Genomic DNA, 24,871 nt, shown 5'->3' on the forward strand with positions numbered 1-24,871 from the left:
TAGAAAAGCAGAATCTTGGGCTCTACCCAGATCTCCTGAGTTTTAGTATGCATTTTATCAAGAAGAGTTAGCTAGGGAGTTTGGGATAGACATGTACAAAATATAAATGCTATAAACACATGTGATTACATCTAAATAAAGTCTGGTAGCAGAGATAGAAAGGACCAATTTGATTTTTTTTTTAATATTTTAGTTTCTTAAATGAGCAGAGTTGCTTACATTTTCAGGGATGGTAGGTAGTAATATTTACATTGTAGGATACCAGTTTCAGTTAAGTAAGATGACAGAGGTAATGCAATGAAGATATTTTTAAGTCCCAAACCCTATATGATGGCATGCATCCTATTTCTTATATTATTATATAAGAATAATAATAAAACTTCTATTATCACTTTTCTCATTGTTATAGTCTAACAAAATACTACTTGGAAAATGTTTAATGCATGTTTATTTTTAGATATTATCCATGTTATTCAGTTAGACTAAATACTACTTATTTCATTCAAATTAGAAGAAAAACAATGAGACATAACTGTCTGTTGGAAGACCCAGAAAAATAAATCATATGAAAATATGATTATTAGTCAGAAATATCAATGTATTTAAAATGGATAACCAACAAGGACCTACTGGATAGCACAGGGAACTCTGCTAATATTATATGGCAGTCTGGATGGGAGGAGAGTTTGGGGGAGAATGGATACATGCATATGTATGGCTGAGTCCCTTTGCTGTTCACCTGAAACTGTCAAAACATTATTAATTGGCTATACCCCAATACAAAATAGAAAGTTCAAAAGAAAAAAAAAAAGACATCCAGGTAGTTTGTATGCCCAATAAAATCTGAGACGCACTGTCCTTCTCTTAACACTGGTTAACAGGAGCGGCCTGGTACCCTTTCTTCATCTTGTGTATGAAGTGAAGTGGAGTGAAAGTTGTTCAGTCATGTCTGACTCTTTGCAACCCCATGATTTTGTCAGTCCAGGGAATTCTCCAGGCCAGAATACTTTAGTGGGTAGCCTTTCCCTTCTCCAGGGGATCTTCCCAACCCAGGAATCGAACTTGGGTCTCCTGCATTGCAGGCAGATTCTTTACCAGATGAGCCACAAGAGAAGTCCCGTCTTGTGCATCAGATCAGATCAGATCAGTCGCTCAGTCGTGTCCGACTCTTTGCGACCCCATGAATCACAGCACGCCAGGCCTCCCTGTCCATCACCAACTCCCGGAGTTCACTCAGACTCATGTCCATCGAGTCAGTGATGCCATCCAGCCATCTCATCCTCTGTCGTCCCCTTCTCCTCTTGCCCCCAATCCCTCCCAGCATCAGAGTTTTTTTTTTTCAGTGAGTCAACTCTTCGCATGAGGTAGTCAAAGGACTGGAGTTTCAGCTTTAGCATCATTCCTTCCAAAGAAATCCCAGGGCTGATCTCCTTCAGAATGGACTGGTTGGATCTCCTTGCAGTCCAAGGGACTCTCAAGAGTCTTCTCCAACACCACAGTTCAAAAGCATCAATTCTTCGGCGCTCAGCCTTCTTCACAGTCCAACTCTCACATCCATACATGACCACAGGAAAAACCATAACCTTGACTAGACACACCTTTGTTGGTAAAGTAATGTCTCTGCTTTTGAATATGCTATCCAGGTTGGTCTTGTGCATAAGGATCTGCAAAGCTGGTGAAGTTCAGCTGGCATCATCTCATCTTACTGTGACCATCATTCGCTGAACATGACAGAAGTCAGTAATATGGGTTATTTTCTGTCTTATTGTGGGCAAGTTGGAGACAGTTGTTTCTGTAAGGAGGAAGATGGGAGATGGTAGAGGCAATAACAGGGTGGTGGGGAGAGGCTGTCATGTAGGCCTAAAATGTCCCACCAGAATTCAGTGATGGAGCCTGTTGTGGTGGGGGCGGGGGGGGAGGGGGTGGAGGGTGCACCCCTGTGTCACAGGGACTCTCACCTCTGCCAGCAGCCAGCAGGTTTGTTCATGACTATCACTTCTCCTTACAACAGCAAGACAGAGAAGTTTGAGTAGACCAGGACTGTTATGCAGATTTCTTGTAGATTTTCTCTCATAAATAAATAACTTTTTTGGTCCCCTTTAAACATGTAAAATATAGGGTTTGAGTAAAACTTTTCCCCCGTTTCCCCTCTCCAGGTCTCTAAAGATGACTTCTAACCCTGCACCACCATATCTAAACAGATCCAACTGCAATAACCCATAATCACAAAGGGTCTTTCACCGAATTAGGAATTCTTCCTTTATCCTGGACTTGCCCTTTAAGGGAAACCAATCTTCCTTAACTCCCAAGACAAAGGAATTTCTCAAACAAGAAAGCACTAACTTTAGTGATTGTGAAATCCTTTCCTTTGTCCACTTTATCATAAGGGGGATTACATGAGAAGAAGCCATCATCATTGCGAGTTTAAGGTCATTTTCTGGAGTGATCCCTGTGGAAAACAAGGGGAAAGTGATCTCTAGCAGGGACAGTTATCTGAAGAGGTAAATATAGGAGAATGTCTGGGTGCTACCTGAAAAATGTGAGGTTATTGTATGATTTGGGACTGGACCAGAAATAAGTATCCCATATCAGATTCTTCCTGGAATTTAGATTTAATTTTCTTTGTATCAACTTTTATATCAACTTGAAATATACTGATTATCCCCAATAGCAGCTGGTTAGAAATGAAGAAAACCTAATGGACAGGAAAATAGTATTTATCAATGTCAATTTCCTAAATTCTTTTGAGGAAAACTCTCCATCATTTCTGGGTTTATTTATCTGGGTTTATTTACATACTTGTTTTTGTTTTGTTTTTATTCCTGTTTCTGTTTTACTTTGCTACTCTAAATCTCTCCTATTTAAAACCTTACAAATAAAGAAATTTTCACCATACTAAGTAATCATTTAACTCAAATTTCACTCAAAATATATATGCATTTGTGGTTCACAGCTGTTAGTCAAGCCAGGCTCACACACTCTGCTGCTGACTGTAACACACACACACACACACACACACACACACACACACACATTGTGGTTGCGATTACACATCTGGCAGGGCAATTTGTTCAGACTGAGCCAACTAACACTTTCTGGTCATCTAGAATCATGTTATCATGTAGTTAAAACACAGATGATTAAATTTCTCTATAATAACTGTCAAAGAGATTCTGGAATCATTAATTATGAACAGTAATAAAAGGGGAAATACATAGCCTCTCAGTTTTAGAAGGTTCCTACTGCTGAAAAAGAGGCTTTTTATATCCTCAGAGAAAATCCATAGGTATTAGAATTTTGTTGTTGTTGTTGTTTTGTATTCCTCCTGCATGTTTCTTAGCCTACCTGGACTTGGTACCCTCAAGTTGAATGGATACACACAAACACACACATTATTGTTCAGTTGCTAAGTCCTGTCTCTTTGTGACTCCATGGACTGCATCACTCCAGGCTCCTCTGTCCTCCACTATCTCCCAGAGTTTGCTCAAACTCATGTTCATTGAGTCAGTGATGCTATCTAACCATCTCATCCTCTGTTGCCCCCTTCCTATTTTGCCTTCAATTTTCCCCAACATCAGTGTATTTTCCAATGAGTTGGCTCTTTCTATAAGGAGGCCAAAGTATTGGAGCTTCAGCTTAAGCATCAGTACTTTCAATGAATATTCAAATTGACTAGTTTGATTGACTTTAGGATTGACTGGTTTGATCTTGCAGTCCAAGGAACTCTCAGGAGTCTTCTCCAGCACCACAGTTCAAAAGCATCAATTCTTCAGTGCTCAGCCTTCTAATGTATATAAGAAGCTTATATATATATACTAGAATCTGCTCTATTCTACGGAGTCAATCCCTTTTCATGTTTAGCTAATGTCATGTGTGTCATGAACACTCAAAGACATAGTAGGAAATGCAGCCGTGTTTAAAGGAGTGTAGCCACGGAAATGGCAACCCACTCCAGTGTTCTTGCCTGGAGAATCCCAGGAATGGAGGAGCCTGTTGGGCTGCTGTCTATGGGGTCGCACAGAGTCGGACACGACTGACGCGACTTAGCAGCAGCAGCAGCCACGTATGACCTTCAGGGAGCATGTAAACACTTCCTCAGAGCAATCAGAGCCTGCTGTTCATGTAGCAGGTTCTTGCCTGCGTGCATGAGCCTGTTTGTCCTTGGAATACCTTTTTATCCCCTTCGTAGACAAGGGCAATAATTCATGAGAGAGCTGGGAATAGAATACAGTCCTCCCTTTTCCCAGCAGAGTATTCTTGCCACAAGATTATATTGACTCCTTACACACATTAGCCATTTCGCTTGCTCACGGAAACAGATCAGTATTTTTGATTGAGTTTGACATTTTGAAATTTAACTACAATAGCTTACCCTATAAACAGGAAGTGACTGAAAAACAGATGTTCTTATTTAGAGAACATGTTACCAAAAGAGCAAAACACTAAATTTGTCCTTGCTGTAATTGTGTCATTTAAACCAAGAGAAAAAACTCAGAGTCCTAAGACTGAAGAAACCCTGATAGGAAAATTATACCATCATTCAATGTTATAAGATGTCACCTGAAGAAAGAATGTGATTTAAGGTTCAACACTGTTCCCTTGTGATATGAATACCAATTTTAAAATTCTGCTATACAATTACTGAATGAAAGCTTCCAGTATGTATTAAAAAAATAAAAAAAAAATAGTGGATAGTTTAGTGAATTAGGGAAAGGATTTATCCTTAAACTCTGGAAGCCCAATGACCACGTTTTAAAATTTTGTTTAAAAATCAGTCCTATGCATTCCTTAATTATGAGCTTTTATCTATGAAAGTTAAGAAAGTGATTTTTCATTTGTTTAAAAAAAAGCAAATTTAGCATGAAGGCAGTCAATTCTGAAATCGAAATTTATCATGAATGTACATATTGAATGGATTTTAAGAACTATTGAAAATTGTTTAAATGTTTTTTAAAATGATGAAATGAGTATTTTCATGTACTTTATCTTTCTATAATAATTGTGACTACCCTGTGATGCCCCCCAAAGCCATCTGTGCTCATCCACAGCCCCTCAGAAAGGGTACATCTGTAGACCATATGTGTGCTTAATGGATTAACTCAACTGATTACAGCTGAGGCAACCACGGTGGATGACTGACCCATGGTGAGAAAACATTTGGAATGAACACACTGGCAGATTAGATCCATCACACATAGGAAGCCAGATAGTGTATGTGATTATTGTTTTAAGGTTTTCAGTTAGAGTGCCTTTTGGAGAAGCCATAAGGACACTTGACCAACTGGAGTTGAAATCAGATGGTGCTCATTTGTTCATAGAGGAAAATGAATCAGTCACATGAGGAGATGCTGTGATGAGCAACTCCATAACTTTGCAAGAGATAATGTAGACTTGGTCCTTACAGCTCAAGAATAAGACCTAATGTGAACTGTCTATACTTAATTTCCAGTTCCTGAATGATATGGTGTCTTCCAATTTCTTCCTTGTCAAGAAAAAGTAAAAAAAAAATAAAATAAAAAATAAAATTTGTTCTGCTACTTAAGCCAACTTGACTGGAATAGTATTTGATGTGCAGTAACTTTAATATTTTGGGCTCCAAAATCACTGCAGATGGTGACTGCAGCCATGAAATTAAAAGACGCTTACTCCTTGGAAGGAAAGTTATGACCAACCTTAGATAGCATATTCCAAAGCAGAGACATTACTTTGCCAACAAAGGTCCGTCTAGTCAAGTCTATGGTTTTTCCAGTGGTCATGTATGGATGTGAGAGTTGGACTGTGAAGAAAGCTGAGCACTGAAGAAATGATACTTTTGAACTGTGGTGTTGGAGAAGACGAGAGTCCCTTGGACTGCAAGGAGATCCAACCAGTCCATTCTGAAGGAGATCAGCCCTGGGATTTCTTTGGAAGGAATGATGCTAAGGCTGAAACTCCAGTCCTTTGGCCACCTCATGCGAAGAGTTGACTCATTGGAAAAGACTCTGATGCTGGGAGGGGTTGGGGGCAGGAGGAGAAGAGGACGACAGAGGATGAGATGGCTGGATGGCATCACTGACTCTATGGACATGAGTCTGGGTGAACTCCGGGAGTTGCTGATGGACAGGGAGGCCTGGCGTGCTGCGATTCATGGGGTTGCAAAGAGTCGGACACGACTGAGTGCCTGAACTGAACTGAACTGAACTTTAATATTGCAAATTTTCTTGGGTCAAGCACATTCAGATATGTAATTTTAAAACTGTATTTCTAGAACTGACTTTAATTTTTAGCTTTGATTTTGCCTCATGGCAGAGAATTTAATCTAGATACTTGGGCTTTCAATTAAATAGTCTTCTCGAGATATATAAATTAATGATAGTCAATTTAGAAACTTCATTTTAGGAATTTCCTGATATTCTTGTCATTAGTGTCCTGCAGAAGAACATGGACCTACCAAAACAGCCTCCAGAAGAATGTACTTATAGAATTGGGCACATGCCAGTGGTGGGCATTAGAAGGGACCACAGGTTCATTGTACTTCTGAGTACGGTGGTTCTGGGCTGGCATCAACCCCTGATTTTCTTATCTCTTTGGAGACCCAGGTTCAATCCCTGGGTCAAGAAGATCCCCTGGAGAAGGGGATGGCAACCCACTCCAGTATTCTTTTCTGGAGAATGTGGACAAAGGAGCCTGGCAGGCTACAGTCCATGAGTGTGCAAAGAGTCAGACACAACTGAGTGACTAACACTTTCACTTTCACTTTTGGAAGGAAAATATCTCATGGTGGCCCAAGGCAAGTGATTCATTCTAATTTGCTAGGTGCAACCTCTGATTTTCCTGGTGTGTTTGGCTACGTATTTTATCTACTCTGAGGGAGGGACATTATGAGGCATTTCTCTAATGTACTGCTCCTTGACTCAGGGGATGATGACTCACACTTTAATTATTACTGGCTTCTAAGTTCATCAGTAAATGTTAGACTTCTTCTTCGGGTCCTTGAAAAACACAAAAATCATAAGGAAGGGGATTAAGAAGGGCCACCTCTCATATCCAGTTGCAGTGTTACCTCCTTGGCTGTTCTCACCAGGCATCAAAATGGAAAATTTCCATTATATTTCCTCACTTAAAATTCTCTTTTCTCAGAGAACCCCTAAAATTCAGGGATCTCCTCTCATATTTTACTGGTTAAACTTGTAGTATCAGAATGGAGTCTTTGATCCTAAAGAACTTGTTATTTTATTTTCATGTGTTCCCTGTATGTATTTATTTATAGATAAAGTATCAGAAAACCATTAAGCAGCAATTAATTGAAAAGCTAAAAGTCATGAAACCACCACTGAGCTTTCTACAGAAGTATAGAATTGTAATGAAATGATATGTAAAGTTCTAACCTTTGTAAAAGTACATATAAGCAACCACACCTCAATAGTAATGACCAAAGGAGCGGAAGGATTTTCTTTTTTTTTTTTATAGCATACTGAATATAAGAGAAAGGTTAGGAATAATGAGAGAATGTGAGAAACAGCAGCTGTTGCCCTTTATGTTGGGATAATCTGTATAAGAATACAATGTGAAAAGAAGTTTTGATTGTCCTTTGAACTTCTTATCTATTCCCAAAGGTTTCAGCAAGAATCATCCCATGACCACAGTAGATAGTGATAGCCATTCGGTGGAATAAATCAGAGTGGTACATAAGCATCGTACTTGCTTTTCTGCCCCGTCTCAGGAAGTAAATTGCCTGAACATGTCACATTATTTTTCACTCCACCTTTCTTCACCTCTCTACCCTCTACAGACATTCTGGGTTCTGAGATTATTAGAGGAAGCTTAAGGCCAATAGTTCAAAACAAGTAATTTTCATCTATTAGGAAGAGAAAATGGATGAAGTATAAATGATTGTTTTGGACCTTTGTATTCTTTTTCTGACTGATTCTTAGTGATAACTCTGTACCCTAAGCACAGGACTAAGGACTCAAAAAGGGATCACAAGATACCTCTATACCTATAATTCATCTCCTTAAAGATGCATGATTTATATATTGCCTGTATCTAAAAGCATCAAGAAATTTGATGCAGCTCAGCTGTAAGAAGCCTAAATGTTATTAAAATTAAATAGTGTAGCTAGTAATGATAAATTAATAATTTATTGGTGTGATTATCAACCCTTCTCACAAATACATTTTTGTATTCGTTAAAGAGGTTATATTTCTAAAATGCTACAGAATTACCAAGTAAAAAAGGAAAACATCAAAGGATGGTACAAAAAAAGTTTCCTGAACTACAATGTAATGGAAATATGTTTTATTAGTATTCTAATAATGTGATAAAATATATGACTTTACATATTAATTTATAGAATTTTTTTAAATTTTATTTTATTTTTTAAACTTTACATAACTGTATTAGTTTTGCCAAATTACCCTAGAGTCTTCTGATGGAAATTATTAATAATCAGAAGAATAAAATTTTCTATAATATTAATTAAAATAGTCAAGAATGTTTGTGGGAGCAGAGACATGACATAATAAATTATACATACTCATCTTTAAACTCTTGAAAAATCATGTTTTAAGAGATTACTTCCCAAGAATATGATTCAAGATTGATCATCATTCTCTTATTTAAAAGAAATTATAACATTCTAGAACGTGTTGAGAGAATTTTAGCAAGGGTTTAGTATAGTGTCTAATTCGGACAACATTGATTCCATTGCAAATGTGGCGAATTTCTGTTGTTTTTTGTAGAGGCAGAGAAAAGACTGAATGACTTTAGAAATAAAATAACCTGAACCTTTTATTGTTCACACTAAATTCCTTTTAGTGCATCACCCAGAGCTGATATAATTCTTCTATTATTATGCACAGATTGGTAAAGAAAATGCTGCCGCCTGATAACTCCAGGCAAAGTCCCAAATCTGGTCAAGGGAAAGTGGACTTAATAAACCACAATCCACTTAGAAGTGTCAAATCTTCACAATTCTGCATGAACTTACTTCCATATTTTACCTGACCTCCCTTTTATTTACTTTGTAAGAAGGAGAAGATAATATGCCAACTTCTTTCCAGGTTTTCTTCTGTGGCCTCTTTGCATTTGATATGTTCATCATTTAAATACATGCTCTCTCTGTAGGGACTGTTCTTGAGCAAGACTAATTTTTTTGTCTTTACTTCCTTCATGGAAAAATCTTTCAGACTCCTTTCTTTCTTCTTCCAGGTTAATTTGTTTGAACGTCTCTTATTTTTGTTCTATAAATCCTATCAAAGAGCAGCCAGTCCCAAAGTTACACAGTTCTGTGTTATGGAGACTTGCTCAAAATACATATATCTTGTTTGATGTCTTAATGTTTATAATTCTAAAATCAACTACACTGTATTTCCAAAGATGAACTAGGATTCATGTGATAGTGACATTTATCCAGCAAATAAACAAACAAAAATAGTACACATTTTCTTATAGGGATCTGGTTAAACGTTCACTTCAGCCAACATATCAAAAATGTAAAATGCACCTCAGCCCAAGACTTGGCCCCAGAATATAAACCACAGAATATAAACCACAGAACCAACCACCACTACCGTCACCACCAAAATGCTCTCATGTAGAAAAATGTGCATAGATAGATAGAGATCTAACATACTATGCATATACACATTTCCCATTTTTGTGTATCAAATACTTCTCCAAAAAATGTGAGAAATTTGAGATTAATATTTTTCCTCCGTTTCAGTTTTAGAGATATTTGATGAAGAAACATCATCTTCTACAATGATAACAGGTCAACATATTAGCCATCATATTTAATGCTTCAGCTTCAATGGCTCTATTAAAAATAACATGGTGTTAAAAAACTGCTGATAATGTGGTATACTACCTATAGGTAATATAGTGTTGTTACTTAGTTGCTAAGTCATGTATGACTCTTCTGCAGCCCCATGGGCTGTAACCCACAGGGCTCCTCTGTCCATGGGTTTTCCCAGGCAAGAATACTGGAGTGGGTTTCCATCTTCTCCAGGGGATCTGCTGGAGATCCCCTGGAGATGCCCTGGAGATCCAGGGATCGAACTTGATTCTCCTGCATTGCAGGCAGATTTTCTACCACTGAACCACCAGGGAAGCCTGTAGGTAATATAGATATTAGTTTAGTAATGAAAACCTAAATATTCTTATGGAATTCAAAAGAGATAGGGGTTTTTCTTTTTTCTCACAAAAGGAATGCCTTGGCTTTAAACTCTTTCCTGACTCAAACCAAGTACCTCCTCTAATATTTGCATAGTTAAGTTGAACTTATTTTCCAGGCTTCATGCCTATGCATTAGAAGTGTCTAGACTCCATTTATCACTTTCACCACTAAAATCTTTCCTTTCCTTTCAATATGCCTCATGCAAGATTCTCATTTTGTTAAATTAAAGGCTTATAGACCTATGACAGCCATAATCTACCCTGTGTACTTTTGTTTTCAAACTCTTTTTTTTTTTTTTTTTTCAGTTTCTCCATTTTCAGTTTGTGTCACTAAGAACTGTAGTTGAAGAAATGAAGACCTGCAAAGGTACTTTAACATAACCACCTGATAATCAGGCAGAGCCTGTGATGTCTCAGCCATTGTAATCATGGGCATGTTTTGCTCACGTGAGCTTTTAAACTTCCTCTTTCTGTATCATCTAAAAACTGGATTGTTGAAAGTTATGAGATGCTGTCTATTTATGATGGAAGAAATCTAGGTCAGAAGGAACTTCCTAATTAGTCAATATAAACAGAGTTTAATTATGAGTGCCAAGAAGATTATTAGTCTCTGGAATAGTCTTGAAACTTCACAAAATCTCCTATAGAATTGAGGACTTCCAGTATACATCCCTAAATAGATAACCTTAAGACTTTGCAAGCTTAGTTCTTTGTTTTAGGACACAACTCAAATTCTAACCCAGACCACCTTTGCTAAATGGGACATTGTGGTAATACCTAAATAGATTATAAAATACATTTACTTTTATATGTGTAAAAGCATATTTATTTACATTATGTGAAAATATATATTATTCCATCACCCCCATTAAAGCCCTTTCCTTATCTGATCACAGCTTTTCTCTATCATCATCACTCAGTATATTTCCTCATGTACTTTATATTCCAGGCTATTTATTGAACGGCAGCTTGCTTTAGGAAGAAATATTGTATATATTCTATCTTGAGTATTTGCACATTATTATGCCCTTTGACTGAAATATTTGTTCTTCTTTTGCCTGTTTGTTTCCAACTTTCCTTCAAGATTTACCCCAAAGTCACCAAATTATTCTTACTCAGCTCCTTCTGTCCTCTTCATCCTATCAACAAATAAAAAGCTCCCCTGCTTGACAAATAGTATTTTTTATAGTTTTACTTATCCTAGAATAGATATTCTTTAGTCGTGAAGTTCAAGTAGATATGTTGCCTACACTGTAATAATTTACTCACAATGTTAAATGATCAAATGGTTACATCAATGAATACACTGAAGTCAGTAGAATTTGTTGATAAAGTAATAATACCTCAATCCCCAACAGAGACTGGGAAGTTGTTCAAAAAGCCCATTTTTTACTTTCTGTTGCACATAACCCTAAACTATCTTAGCCGAAATTGCTAGATCAACCTATGTGATTTACTTTAATCAGAGTTACAGATGTCATGTCTAATACTTCTGATTGTGGCCAACTAAATATTTCTTATGTGATCCTCTCTTCCCTTTCTCTTTATTCATCGGCTACCTAGATCTCAAACCCCAGGGTGAGTTTGAGATTTCTATGCCCTCCTTCCTCCTCCTCCTCCATCGCCTCCTCCTCCTCCTCTTCTTCTTCTTTATTTAATACAACACACTTTTCTAGAATGTGTGGAACCCATTTCCTCTCCATTCTTGTGACATTTTACTTGAGTAAGATATAAACTTTTCTGGTTACAGCAGCTGGTGTTATATAGTTAATATAAACTATAGTGGCAAACTAAATTAAAATTCCGTAAACTTGTCTCATTGTTGATTAGGCAGTGAACTCCTAGTGTGTGAAACTGAAGTCATTCAGTCATGTCGGACTCTGTGATCCCATGGACAGTACAGAGTCCTCTGTCCGTGGAATCCTCCAGATAAGAATACTGGAGTGAACTCCTAGGATATGCATAAAAGAGATTGGGGAAAGGGAGATCTTTATTGTGTAGTGAGTAAACAAATGTTCCAAATGGCATCTGTGATAACTTTTGAGGCAGTCCAGCTCGAGCATAAGCACTTGGAAAACACAACTTAGTAATGTGTGTTGGTAGCTACTAACTGCATTTAGCAAAGTGTGAAACGAATGAAATGGCCTCAAGTTATAATTACCTTCTTTGCAAGCAGAAATGAAAGTAAATAATGTACACACATTTGAGGTCACAGTAGATTAGTTTCTAGGCCCCCAAATAATAAGAATAAAATTTTAAAATATTTTGAATGTTGAAACCCTTTTTGACTTAGTTTTGAAAACAGCTAAGACTAATGCCATCTGCTTCAAGGTTATCTCCATTAAATTGAACAAGAATATCACAGAGAAAAAGAAACCATTAAGTAAGAAAAACTGAGACTATGAGAGGCATCCGGAACTGATTAAACAAATACTGCATTTTTGAGGGGATGTTATTGTCCAAAAAAACTGAAATTCTAAACTAAAAAAGAAAACTTTTGGCAATGAGACTATTCTGATCCTAAAATGTTACCAATAGGAAGTTGGCTATAAAAATGATGTCAGTTCTAAAAAGGTGGATGAACCTAGAGCCTATTATACAGAGTGAAGTAAGTAAAAAAGAGAGAAATGAACTGAACTGAATGCACCTATTTGCAGGGCAGCAGTGGAGATGCAGGCATAGAGAAAAGCCTTGTGAACACAGTGAGGGAAGAAGAAGGTGGGACAAATTAAGAGGGTAGTATTGAAACATATGTGTTACCATATACAAAGCAGACAGTGGGAATTTGCTGTATGAGGCAGGGAGCTCAAACCTGGGGCTCTGTGACAACCTAGAGAGGTGGGATGGTGTGGGAGGTAGGAAGGAGGTTCAAGGGTGTGGGGGGAGCATGTGCATACCTATGACTGATTCATGTTGATGTATGGCAGAGCCAACACAACACTGTAAAGCAATTATCCTCCAATTAAAAATAGATTTAAAAAAATGATAGCCTCCAAGGAGGCATCCTTCTCGGTCTTACCTTTGTTGTGGCCACTGAGTGAAGTGAAAGTCACTCAGTTGTGTCCGATTCTTTGCCACCCCATAGACTATACAGTCCATGGACTTCTCCAGGTCAGAATACTGGCGTGGGTAGCCTTTCCTTCTCCAGGGGATCTTTCCAACCCAGGGATCGAATCCAGGTCTACCACATTGCAGGTGGATTCTCTATCAGCTGAGCCACAGGGGAAGCCACAGGGAAGTATCCACAGAACACTGGAGTGGGTAGCCTATCCCTTCTCCAGAGGATCTTCCCAACCCAGGAATAAAACCAGGGTCTCCTGCATTGCAGGTGGATTCATCACCAACTGAGCTATCAGGGAAGCCCTGAAGTGGATGAATAAGTACAATCCATCCACCTGGTGAAGACAGGACAGGAGATCACTGTTCTGAAATTTGCTGCAGAAAACAGATCCATGTTCTAGTCAAGGCTTTGTATTATCCCAGGTGTGGGGCTACGGGCTGTGCCGCTGAGACCTCTGTCTCTCCTGTTTGTTTCTTTTGTGAAATAGCATTGTCGTGGTGGTTTCACATACTTTTTTTTATTACATATTTGTTTTTAGATAAATCGTCTTTTGAATTTACAGACCTCCTTAGCTCAAAGAGCAAGTAGATCTGAGTCAGGGACTAAATGGAGTTTGGGAGAGGGGATGTAGGGATCTGGGTTAGGACCAAAAAAAAAAAGATAGATATCTTCTTGGTAAACAGAAAGGCAGAGTATGACAGCAAGTGGCTGCAAGTTTTCATGTCCTTATTTTTTAGACACACAATTACAGCCTATTTTTCATTCTTTTTTTTAATGTTCTTGTGACTAAATTCTGGTAAATGAAGTATAAGTACATGTTGTGTTCCACTTTTAAGTAAACAGCCTTCTCCCACGCATGCACACAAAATAATAAAAAATTTCCATGTAGACATCTAACCATTTTTTCCTGGTAACTTGAGTGGCCCTAACACCCAGGATCACCTTGGAAACAATGTGGAAATGGCATCTCCCTGTCAGCTTAAGTTGCTGAGCGGGCAGGCACCCGTAAATGTGAACACACACTGGATAAGACCTTACCTGAATGAAAAAAAGACTTATTATGCCAATTCACTGAGTTTTGGGGGTTTATCTGTTTCAACAAACAGCATCATTTTATTAACAGAGTAGCTTTCAATCAACTCCCAAATTTAACATGATAGAAAAGCTCAATAAAAATCTGTAATCCCCCAAATATCATTTATCATCCTTCTAAAAACATTTTATTTCCATGAGTTTCAGTCCTCTTTATACTTAAAGTGCATCCACATTTCTCCACTACAGAACACAACCTGTCTTTTCTGCTGATCTGACCTGGGATCACACTTTTGCTCCTGCCTTTCTTGCTGCCTGCTGCTGTTACTGTTAAGTCGCTTCAGTTGTGTCCGACTCTGTGTGACCCCATAGACAGCAGCCCACCAGGCTTCCCCATCCCTGGGATTCTCCAGGCAAGAACACTGGAGTGGGTTGCCATTTCCTTCTCCAATGCATGAAAGTGAAAAGTGAAAGTGAAGTCGCTCAGTCATGTCCAACTCTTCATGACCCCATGGACTGCAGCCCACCAGGCTCCTCCATCCATGGGATTTTCCAGGCAAGAGTACTGGAGTGGGGCGCCATTGCCTTCTTGCTGCCTACATCAATATATTTACTCTAGGGCAGCTTTCCTATAACTGCTTTTTGGATCTAAAAATAGAAAGTCTATTTTTCCTGCTTGGAAAATGATAACCCTGATTAATTCATTTCCATTTCTCATCTTCCCTGTGTACTGTGAGTTCAGTTCAGTCACTCAGTCATGTCCAACTCTTTGTGACCCCATGAACCCCGGCATGCCAGGCCTCCCTGTCCATTACCAACTCCTGGGGTTTACACAAACTCATGTCCATTGAGTCAAAGATACCATCCAACCATCTCATGCTCTGTTGTCCCCTTCTCTTCCTGACCTCAAACTTTCTTAGCATCAGAGTCTTTTCAAATGAGTCAGCTCTTTGCAGCAGGTGGCCAAAGTATTGGAGTTTCAGCTTCAACATCAGTCCTTCCAATGAACACCCAGGACTGATCTCCTTTAGGATTGACTGGTTGGATCTCCTTGCAGTCCAAGGGATCTCAAGAGTCTTCTCCAACACCACAGTTCAAAAGCATCAATTCTTCATTGCTCAGCTTTCTTTATAGTCCAACTCTCACATCCATACACAACCACTGGAAAAACCATAGCCTTGACTAGATGGACCTTTGTTGACAAAGTAATGGCTCTGCTCTTTAATATGCTGTCTAGGTTTGTCATAACTTTCTTTCCAAGGAGTAAGTGTCTTTTAATTTCATGGCTGCAGTCACCATCTGCAGTGATTTTGGAACCCCAAAAAATAAAATCAGCCAGTTTCCGCATCAGTTTGCTATGAAGTGATGGGACCAGATGCCATGATCTTAGTTTTCTGAATATTGAGCTTTAAGCCAACTTTTTCACTCTCCTCTTTCACTTTCATCAAGGGGCTTTTTAATTCTTCACTTTCTGCCATAAGGGTGGTGTCATCTGCATATCTGATGTTATTGATATTTCTCCAGCAATCTTGATTCCAGCTTGTGCTTCTTCCAGCCCAGGGTTTCTCGTGATATACTGTATATAAGTCAAATAAGCAGGGTGACAATATACAGCCTTGATGGACTCCTTTTCCTATTTGGAACCAGTCTGTTGTTCTATGTCCAGTTCTAACTGTTGCTTTCTGATCTACACACAGGTTTCTCAAGAGGCAGGTCAGGTGATCTGGTAATCCCACCTCTTTCAGAATTTTCCACAGTTTATTGTGATCCACAGTCAAAGGCTTCGACATAGTCAATAAAGCAGAAATGGATGTTTTTCTGGAACTCTCTTGTTTTTTCAATGATCCAGCGGATGTTGGCAATTTGATCTCTGATTCCTCTGCCTTTTCTAAAACCAGGTTGAACATCTGGAAGTTCACAGTTCAGGTATTGCTGAAGCCTGGCTTGGAGAATTTTGTGCATTAGTTTATTAGCATGTGAGATGAGTGCAATTGTGTGGTACTTTGAGCATTCTTTGGCATTACCTTTCTTTGGGATTGGAATGAAAACTGACTTTTTCTAGTCCTGCAGTCACTGCTGAGTTTTCCAAATTTGCTGACATTCTGAGTGCAACACTTTCACAGCATCATCTTTGAGGATTTGAAATAGCTCAACTGGAATTCCATCACCTCCACTAGCTTTGTTAGTAGTGATGCTTCCTAAAGCCCAATTGACTTCACTTGCAGGATATCTGGCTCTAGGTGAGTGATCACACCATCATGATTATTTGGGTCATGAATATCTTTTTTGTACAGTTCTTCTGTGTATTCTTGGCACCTCTTCTTAATATCTTCTGCTTCTGTTAGGTCCATACCATCTCTGTCCTTTATTGAGCCCATCTTTGCATGAAATGTTCCCCTGCGAAGGAGGTGACTAAAAATAATCTATGTATCAAAATAAACAACAGTAACATTTTTGAAATGTTTTCAGGTAGAATATTTTATTTGGTATGCATATAAAATCCCATGTCAGAGGCAAGGCCACTGCCGTTAGTCTCATTCTACTAATAACTGAAGGCCTGGGAGTTGTTGAGTTGTAGGTCATCCAGTGGTGTCTGGCTGACTCCCCTCCTCAGATTCCTAGTTTGGGGCACTTTAAACTCAGCAAAGTGCCATCAAATTGTAAGCTACCACAACAATCACTGCCAGGTTTTCTTTCTCTTTTAAAAATTCATTCCTGAGGTTCTAGAGAGTATACTGCATCTTTGTAGTCTTTAGCATCCATCACAGTTTATCAGACATCACAGACCCCAATTTCAAAAAGTCAGTTGTATAATTCTTTCCAAGCTTTATCTCAGTTATTCTTTCATTCTTTTTTTCTTTCATTTTTCTGTGAAGAGTTACTCTTGACCTTCCCTTGACCATTAATAGCTATCTTCTCTTTCAGGAGTGTAATTCTACATATAGTGTTCTTTAAATGAAATTTTCTATCAGTTTTTTATTCCTATCTGATTACCAAATACTTGGAAATAATATTAAAAGGAAAGAAGTTATGCTTCAGCATAGTCTGTGTAATTGTGTATCTGTAGCCTTTGAAAAAATCTTGGGAGAATAATGTGGAAAATTTTCCTGCATCTGATAATTTAATGCAAATACCTATAAAAGTAAACAAACTGATCTCAGCCTTTATAACTATTTGGAAAGACATGTCTCTTCTTACTAGGTAATTTGCTACTTCTTCTAGTTCTACTGCTTACTAATTAGTTGTTGTTGATCATATCTTGTAAAAACTTAAATGTATCTGTCTGTGTATAGTGTGGCTGGGTTTCTATGTTTAGGGGGAAGGGAGGCTCATACTGCCACCCTCTTGGGCTTGATTGACAGATTAATTGAGAAACACAGGAGAAAAGGATATTATAAAGAATGCAATGATCTCATGTTGATGTATGACTTTTAGATACACAAAGAAAAGTGTCTTACATTTTCAGAATTATTAAAAGTGAAAGAGAAAACAATAAAAAGCAATGATACCATGATTAGAATATTTGAGTTGGTAATGCTATCTAACCATCTCTTCCTCTGCCACCCTCTTCTCCTTTTGCCTTCAACCTTTCCCAGAATCAGAATCTTTTCCAATGAGTTGGCTCTGCATCAGCTGGCCAAAGTATTGGAGTTTCAGCTTCAGTGTCAGTCCTTCCAGTGAATATTCAAGGTTGATTTCCTTTAGGATTGACTGATTTCATCTCCTTGCAGTCCAAAGGACGTGAATTTGAGCAAACTCAGAGATGGTGAAGGACAGGGAAGCCTGGTGTGCTGTAGCCCACGGGTTCACAAAGAGTCAAACACAACTTAGTGACTGGAAAACAACAACAAATTAGAAGATTGGATTATGGGGTCACATTGGAGGATAGTGGGTCAGTTCTGTCCACCCCCAGCACGGCTTTCTTTGAGCAACCTGGCACTATGAACGTCTGCCTTATTTGGTTGTGCCTCAAACTCTAGGGCAAATAGGATGTGAGCTGCTCCTTCTAATGAGATGTTAAAACTTATGAGGATCTTGTGAAACTTGGGTCACATCGTCTTCTCCAGGGAAGTCAGATCAGGGAAACTTTTAGCCCACATGAAACAAGTGGTTCCATTGGAACCTTACAGCCAGGGATCTATCTCTAGGCTAGAGAAAGTCCAATTCAGTTCAGTTCAGTCACTCAGTCGTGTCCGACTCTTTGTGACCCCATGGACTGCAGCATGCCAGGCCTCCCTGTCCATCACCAACTCACAGAGTTTACTCAAACTCATGCCCATTGAGTCAGTGATGCCATCCAATCATCTCATCCTCTGTCATCCCCTTCTCCTCCCGCCTTCAATCTTTCCCAGCATCAGAGTCTTTTCAAGTGAGTCAGATCTTCACATCAGGTGGCCAAAATACTGGAGTTTCAGCTTCTACATCAGTCCTTCCAATGAGCATTCAAGAATGATTTCCTTTAGGATGGACTGGTTGGATCTCCTTGCGGTCCAAGGAACTCTCAAGAGTCTTCTCCAACACCACAGTTCAAAGCATCAATTCTTTGGTGCTCAGCTTTCTTTATAGTCCAACTCTCACATCCATACATGTATGGACTACTGGACTAAAGGACTACTGAAAAAGCCATAGCCTTGACTAGATGGACCTTTGTTGGCAAAGTACTGTCTCTGCTTTTTAATATGCTGTCTAGGTTGGTCATAACATTTCTTCCAATGAATAAGCATCTTTTTATTTCATGGCTGCAGTCACCATCTGCAGTGATTTGGCAAAGGAGAAGGGAACGGCAGATCACTTCCGTATTCCTGCCTGGAGAACCCCATGAACAGTATGAAAAGAGAAAGTCCAAGAATGGAGCAAAGTATTCTCAGGAAGAAAAAATGCTGCCGGTGGGCTAGGTGGCCCGCTGCCCTCTCTTCACTCCCTCCTAACCCATATGCTGTCATTAGATTCATCTTGCTCCTTTCTTTAGTCTCGTAACCCAGAGTCGCCTGGAAATCACCTCACTGACTTCTCACCGCAGCCCTGTGATTTCTGTATTGTCAGCCTCCTCCTTCAGATAGGCAAATGAGTTTAATGTCTTAACTGCTTCCAAGAAAAACAATAGCAAAACTAGTAATGGGAGAAGGTGAACTTGGATAGAGTGCTGTGTGGGTCCCCAAGTTACTGCGTTCTTCAGAGCACACTTTTCCCTAGTAACAGCACACATAAACCTTTTACAGAGAAGGAAAGTGAAACTTGGATGGGTTGATTTCTCAGTGTTGTCTTGGTCTGGGCCTGGCTTACCAGGTTGTGGACCTTTGTCTTCAGTTTCTAAACCCAAACTTAAATCATTCAATCCCAGAGAAAATCAATCCTGAATGTTCAGTGGACGGACTGATGCTGAAGCTGAAGCTCCAATACTTTGGCCACCTGGTGTGAAGAGCTGACTCATTGGAAAAGACCCTGATGTTGGGAAATATTGAAGGCAGGAGGAGAAGGGGACGACAGAGGATGACATGGTTGGATGGCATTATCAACTCAATCGATATGAGTTTGAGCAAACTCTAGGATATATTGAAAGACAAGGAATCCTGGAGTGCCGCAGTCCATGGTGTGGCAGAGTCAGACATGACTGAGTGACAGAACAACAACAACAGTCATGTGAAGTGATAGATAAGTTAACTAAGCTTATTGTTGTGTTAATCATTTTGCAGTATATACATGTATCAAATCACCGTATTGTGCATCTTAAATTAAGATGTTATATATCAACTACAGCTCAATAAATGGGCTTCCCAGGTGATGCTAGTGGTAAAGAACCTGCCTACAAATGCAGGAGACATAAGAGACTCAGGTTCGATCCCTGGGCTGGGAAGATCCCCTGGAGGAGGGCATGGCAACCCACTCCAGTATTCTTGCCTGGAGAATCCTACAGACAGAGGAGCCTGGTGGGCTACTAACCATAGGGCCTCAAAGGGTCGGACACAACTGAAGTGATTTAGCACACACACAAAGCTCAATAAAACTAGAAACAAATTTTAAATAAAAACGTAATAGTTGTCATTTTACATTGAGTTTACATGAGAACTGGTAATGTTCCCAGTAATATTTAGCTTATTTATTATTGTAAACAGTAGAAATTCTGGATCAAAGCCTTAATTATAACATAAGCCTTTAAAAATGTTTTAACTTCAATGACTAGGATTTTTGGTTAGATATTTTTTTTAAAAATCTGCTGTGTTATCCACATAATTTTGTATCCAAAATATAGGAAACCTTATCAGTTTGATCCTTTTCAGTCAAAGAGCTAGTTAGTGGAAGTGCATATAATAAAGTGCTCCTGTCATATTTTTCTAATGATTTCTCGTGTCAGCAAACCAGGTATTCATTCTCTGTGCTATTTTAAAATAGTAGCATGAAAATATTTCTAGCCTTATCTTGTGGCACTGCTCCATAACATGGGCTTATTCCTGAAGAGCCATATGGCAATGGGGCTGCCATCTGCTTATCCTGACATTGCTTTTCCTGGCAAACCTTGGACCCATATGGGTTCTTTGTGTCTCTCTGTGTACATCATGAGGAGAGGCAAAATCAATGCCTACACTTTTCCCTGGAAACAACTTTTTATAATTACTCAGAACATGAAGACAATTTTCTTTTCTATTTACCTTCTTCTTCCTCTAGGTTTTATACACCTGCCTTCTAATAGAAGCAGAAACAATTTGGTTTCAGGAATATGTGAAAGCTGTCAGGACAGGCTGTCGGGTTTGAGGCATCATAATCACCTCAAAGGACTGATGGCCTCTGCTTTGTGGATTTGAAACTTCATCAGTCAGGAGATAAAGTGATCCATCCTTTTACATGTTGACAAGATAGCAATTTGGTGTCAATCTGGAGAGTCACACATTCAGACAATAGGCAACAAATGGTCTATGAACAGGCCTTATATTTCCAGTGACAAGCATTTTCAGTGATGCCTAAAATATTTGATAAGGGCTGTTTAGAATAATTTTAAGCAGCTATGTCAATTTCTTGGGTGACACATTCTCTTGCTTTAGTGTAAATATTGTAAAGTCCCATTTGCCATTAATGTTTGCCTTAAAACAAATAATTTTCTTTTTTAAATTTTGAAAGTATGATAACACATTTACAGGAGACCCGGAAAATACAGAACAGGGTTACATATTATTCACTTATATATTACAATTATTTTTTTAAGTAGATAAATTAAGATTCTTACATGGAGTTTCAATATTAAACTATCAAAAATTAATAGAATGAATATACAGAGAAGTAGGATAAAGAAGACCTGAAAAGCACTATGAAACAATTCAACATAACTAAGATTTATACAATTTTCACCCAATAGTAGGATACAAGTTCTGTTCAAGGTCCCATAGACTATAAACTAGATGATACTATTTATGTTATTAAAATATTTCAATGTATCTATGCATATCTTTTTAAGTGTGGCATATTTCAATTCAATTTGAAATATTTTTTAACTGTAGCATATTTTAATTCAATTTGAAATCTGTTTTAAGGGGTATATAATTTTTAAAACCTTAAAAAGACCTCTTTAATAGGAAACAGTTAATATGAAAAAAAAAATCACTACCATGTTGGGAATAATTAAGTGAATGGATATAACTCATTCAGGAAACTTAATGTTTACAGCAAGAAAGAACTGGCCCATAGACTTGCTCTGTGCAGATCTATCTTAGGCCAAATAATGTTCTAGCAAACATAATTATGAGTGACATCATATTCGTAAAGGAAATTTCTCTAAAATGCAAAGCCCATCTTTCGACTTCTGCAGCTGTCCCCAGGGCCTGATGTGAGCTGTCTCTGTACTTGAGAAGTTACACAGGTTCTCTGTCAAGAATCTCTATCTAAGAGATTGTTTTTTTACTACTGCTCCAATTACAGGAACTTAAAAAAAATTGAACAACCATGAAACAGGCAACTCTCTAAAGCAAACAGATTCTAAATTTGAGAGAACAGTAAGTTGAAACCAGTAATATAACTACATATTTTAAAGATGACTAATCTGAAAGATGACTATTTATTTATTTTTTATGACTATTTAGAAGAAAGTGAGTGGGTGGTGATAGAAAGGGCTTTCCCAGTGGATTAAGCTGTAAAGAATCCACCTGCAATGATGAAGACACAGGAGATGCAGATTCCATCCCTGGGTCAGGGAGATCCCCTGAAGAAGGACTGGAAACCCACTGCAGTATTCTTACCTGGAGAATCCCACAGACAGAAGAGCCTAGTGGGCTTCAGCCCATGGGGTCGCAAAAAGTTGGACCCAACTGAGTTCCATGATAGAAATCAGAAGTTAGTAGGACAAAGGCCAAAATATGCATTTTATGTTCTTACAAGAAAGGGAAACATGTCTAAGAATTTTAAAAAGAGGAGTTGGAATGCGTGGAGTGTTTTCAAACAATGAAAAATATTAGTTTATCCTGTTTAGATTGGCTAGAAACAACTATGGAATGCTCCTAATAAAAGCATATTTTGCTGTTTGGTTTAATTTGATTCTAGGCATTTCTAATTTAAGGTTTCTTCAATGCTACTGGGTTAGAAAGTTGTATTGGTAATGCTGTGTTACAGAAAACACTGCAGAGATATGAAAAGTGACTCTCTAAATTCAGTTTCACTAAAAGAAATTTGATGTTTAGATTTTATCCTAAATTTATATTTTAAAAAAGACTTACTAAAATTCTTTCAATAGAAAGTAATTTGATAACCTATTCTCTAATGAATTTTGGAAAAAAGCAATGCAGACATGTAATTAATACTTAACACTTTATTGACCAGAGGCCTATTAGGATGTCTTCTGTTACCTGAATGTTATTGACCGGATATGTTTCAATATTCACTTACTTAACAATTCACGGACCACAGATATTTGTTTCTGAAAAAAATCCCCCAGTCAGTAATGAGTTAATAAAGAATACAGGTTAGAATACAGGTAACATGATAACAGGCTAGAGAGTACAAGGAAATAGTTATTGTTGCTCGGCCGCCCAGTCATGTCTGACTTTTTGTGACCCCATGAACTATAACCCACCAGGCTCCTCCATGTGTGGAATTTCCCAACAGGAATACTGGAGTGGGTTGCCATTTCCTTCTCCAGGGGATTTTCTGACCCAAGGATCCAACCCAGGTCTCCTGCATTGGCAGGCAGTTTTTTTGTTTTGTTTTGTTTTGTTTTGTTTTTAACTACTGAGCCACCAGGGAAGCCCTATAAGGAAGTAGAAGGCACAGGAAATAATTTTAGCTGCTACAACCTGAGATCCCATGAAACCTGAGAGCCAGTCAGGGTGCGATGAAGACCCAGAGGTCACAGTCATTTTACTAGGTGGTTTTTACTAGCCCGTGATTTTACTAGATGGTTGCAGTAGAGTGTGACTTCCTGTGGTCCTCATACATGAGGACCTGGAGCTACAGCTCCAGGGAAGGATTCAGTCTGACTAGGCTAAGGGAACAGAACACAGAGACGTGTCTGAGGTTCAGCAGAGAATAAGCCTGTTAGGTATTTAAGAGTCAGAAGCTTCAATCCTCACCGTCTTTCTCCTCCTCTGAGGCTCTGAACCCTGGTGCCTCAGTATACAGTGGAGATTTCAAACTGGACAGTTTGGAGATGTCAAAAGGATGACCTAGATGACACAGCCAAGCTACTCCATCCCCAATTGGAGAATAATAAAATAAATAAAAATCATTTTAATTATTGTCTGTCTAATAAATATAGAGGATTGTGTGAGATATAATGGTTAATATGAAGCATCAACTTAAATAGTTTTTTGGTGTTTGATGTATAGAACAGTCTTATGGACTCTGTGAGAGAGGGAGAGGGTGGGAAGATTTGGGAGAATGGCATTGAAACATGTAAAATATCAGGTATGAAACGAGTCGCCAGTCCAGGTTCGATGCACGATACTGGATGCTTGGGGCTGGTGCACTGGGACGACCCAGAGGGATGGAATGGGGAGGGAGGAGGGAAGAGGGTTCAGGATGGGGAACACATGTATACCTGTGGCAGATTCATTTTGATATTTGGCAAAACTAATACAGTTATGTAAAGTTTAAAAATAAAATAAAATTAAAAAAAAATACGGAGTCACAGAAAATAGTTTTTTGGAATTTGAATTGCAAAACTTTAATATATTGTTTCAGAGTATATAATGTTGCACTACATAGGTATTTTCACTGTGTATCTCCATGTTGAAATTAAGACTGCCATTTTTTGAAGGTCCAAATATGAAAATTTTAATAATAAAATATTTCTACATCACTTGCACTTATAATATGCTGGGTATTTTTGTACCCCCAAAAAATTATTTCTGACTATGGAAATACCTATTGATACTTCTGTTTATCAATAGTCCATTACTTACATTGCTCAGTAGCATTCTACTATATGGATTCACCATATTTTTCTTTATCCATTCACCTGTTGAGGGAACTTTGAGTCATTTCTAGTGTTTTGTCTGTTAAAAGTTAAGCTGATATGTACAATTTTGTTCAAGTTTTGAACAAAAACTTTCATATGTTTTCTTTTTTTTTTTTTTCCTGAGCAATTAACAAGGAGTGAAATTGCTGGATCCTATGGGAGAAAGTGTTTAACTTTTTAAAATA

This window comes from Bubalus bubalis, chromosome 1, assembly GCF_019923935.1.
Source record: "Bubalus bubalis isolate 160015118507 breed Murrah chromosome 1, NDDB_SH_1, whole genome shotgun sequence".
NCBI lineage: Eukaryota > Metazoa > Chordata > Mammalia > Artiodactyla > Bovidae > Bubalus > Bubalus bubalis.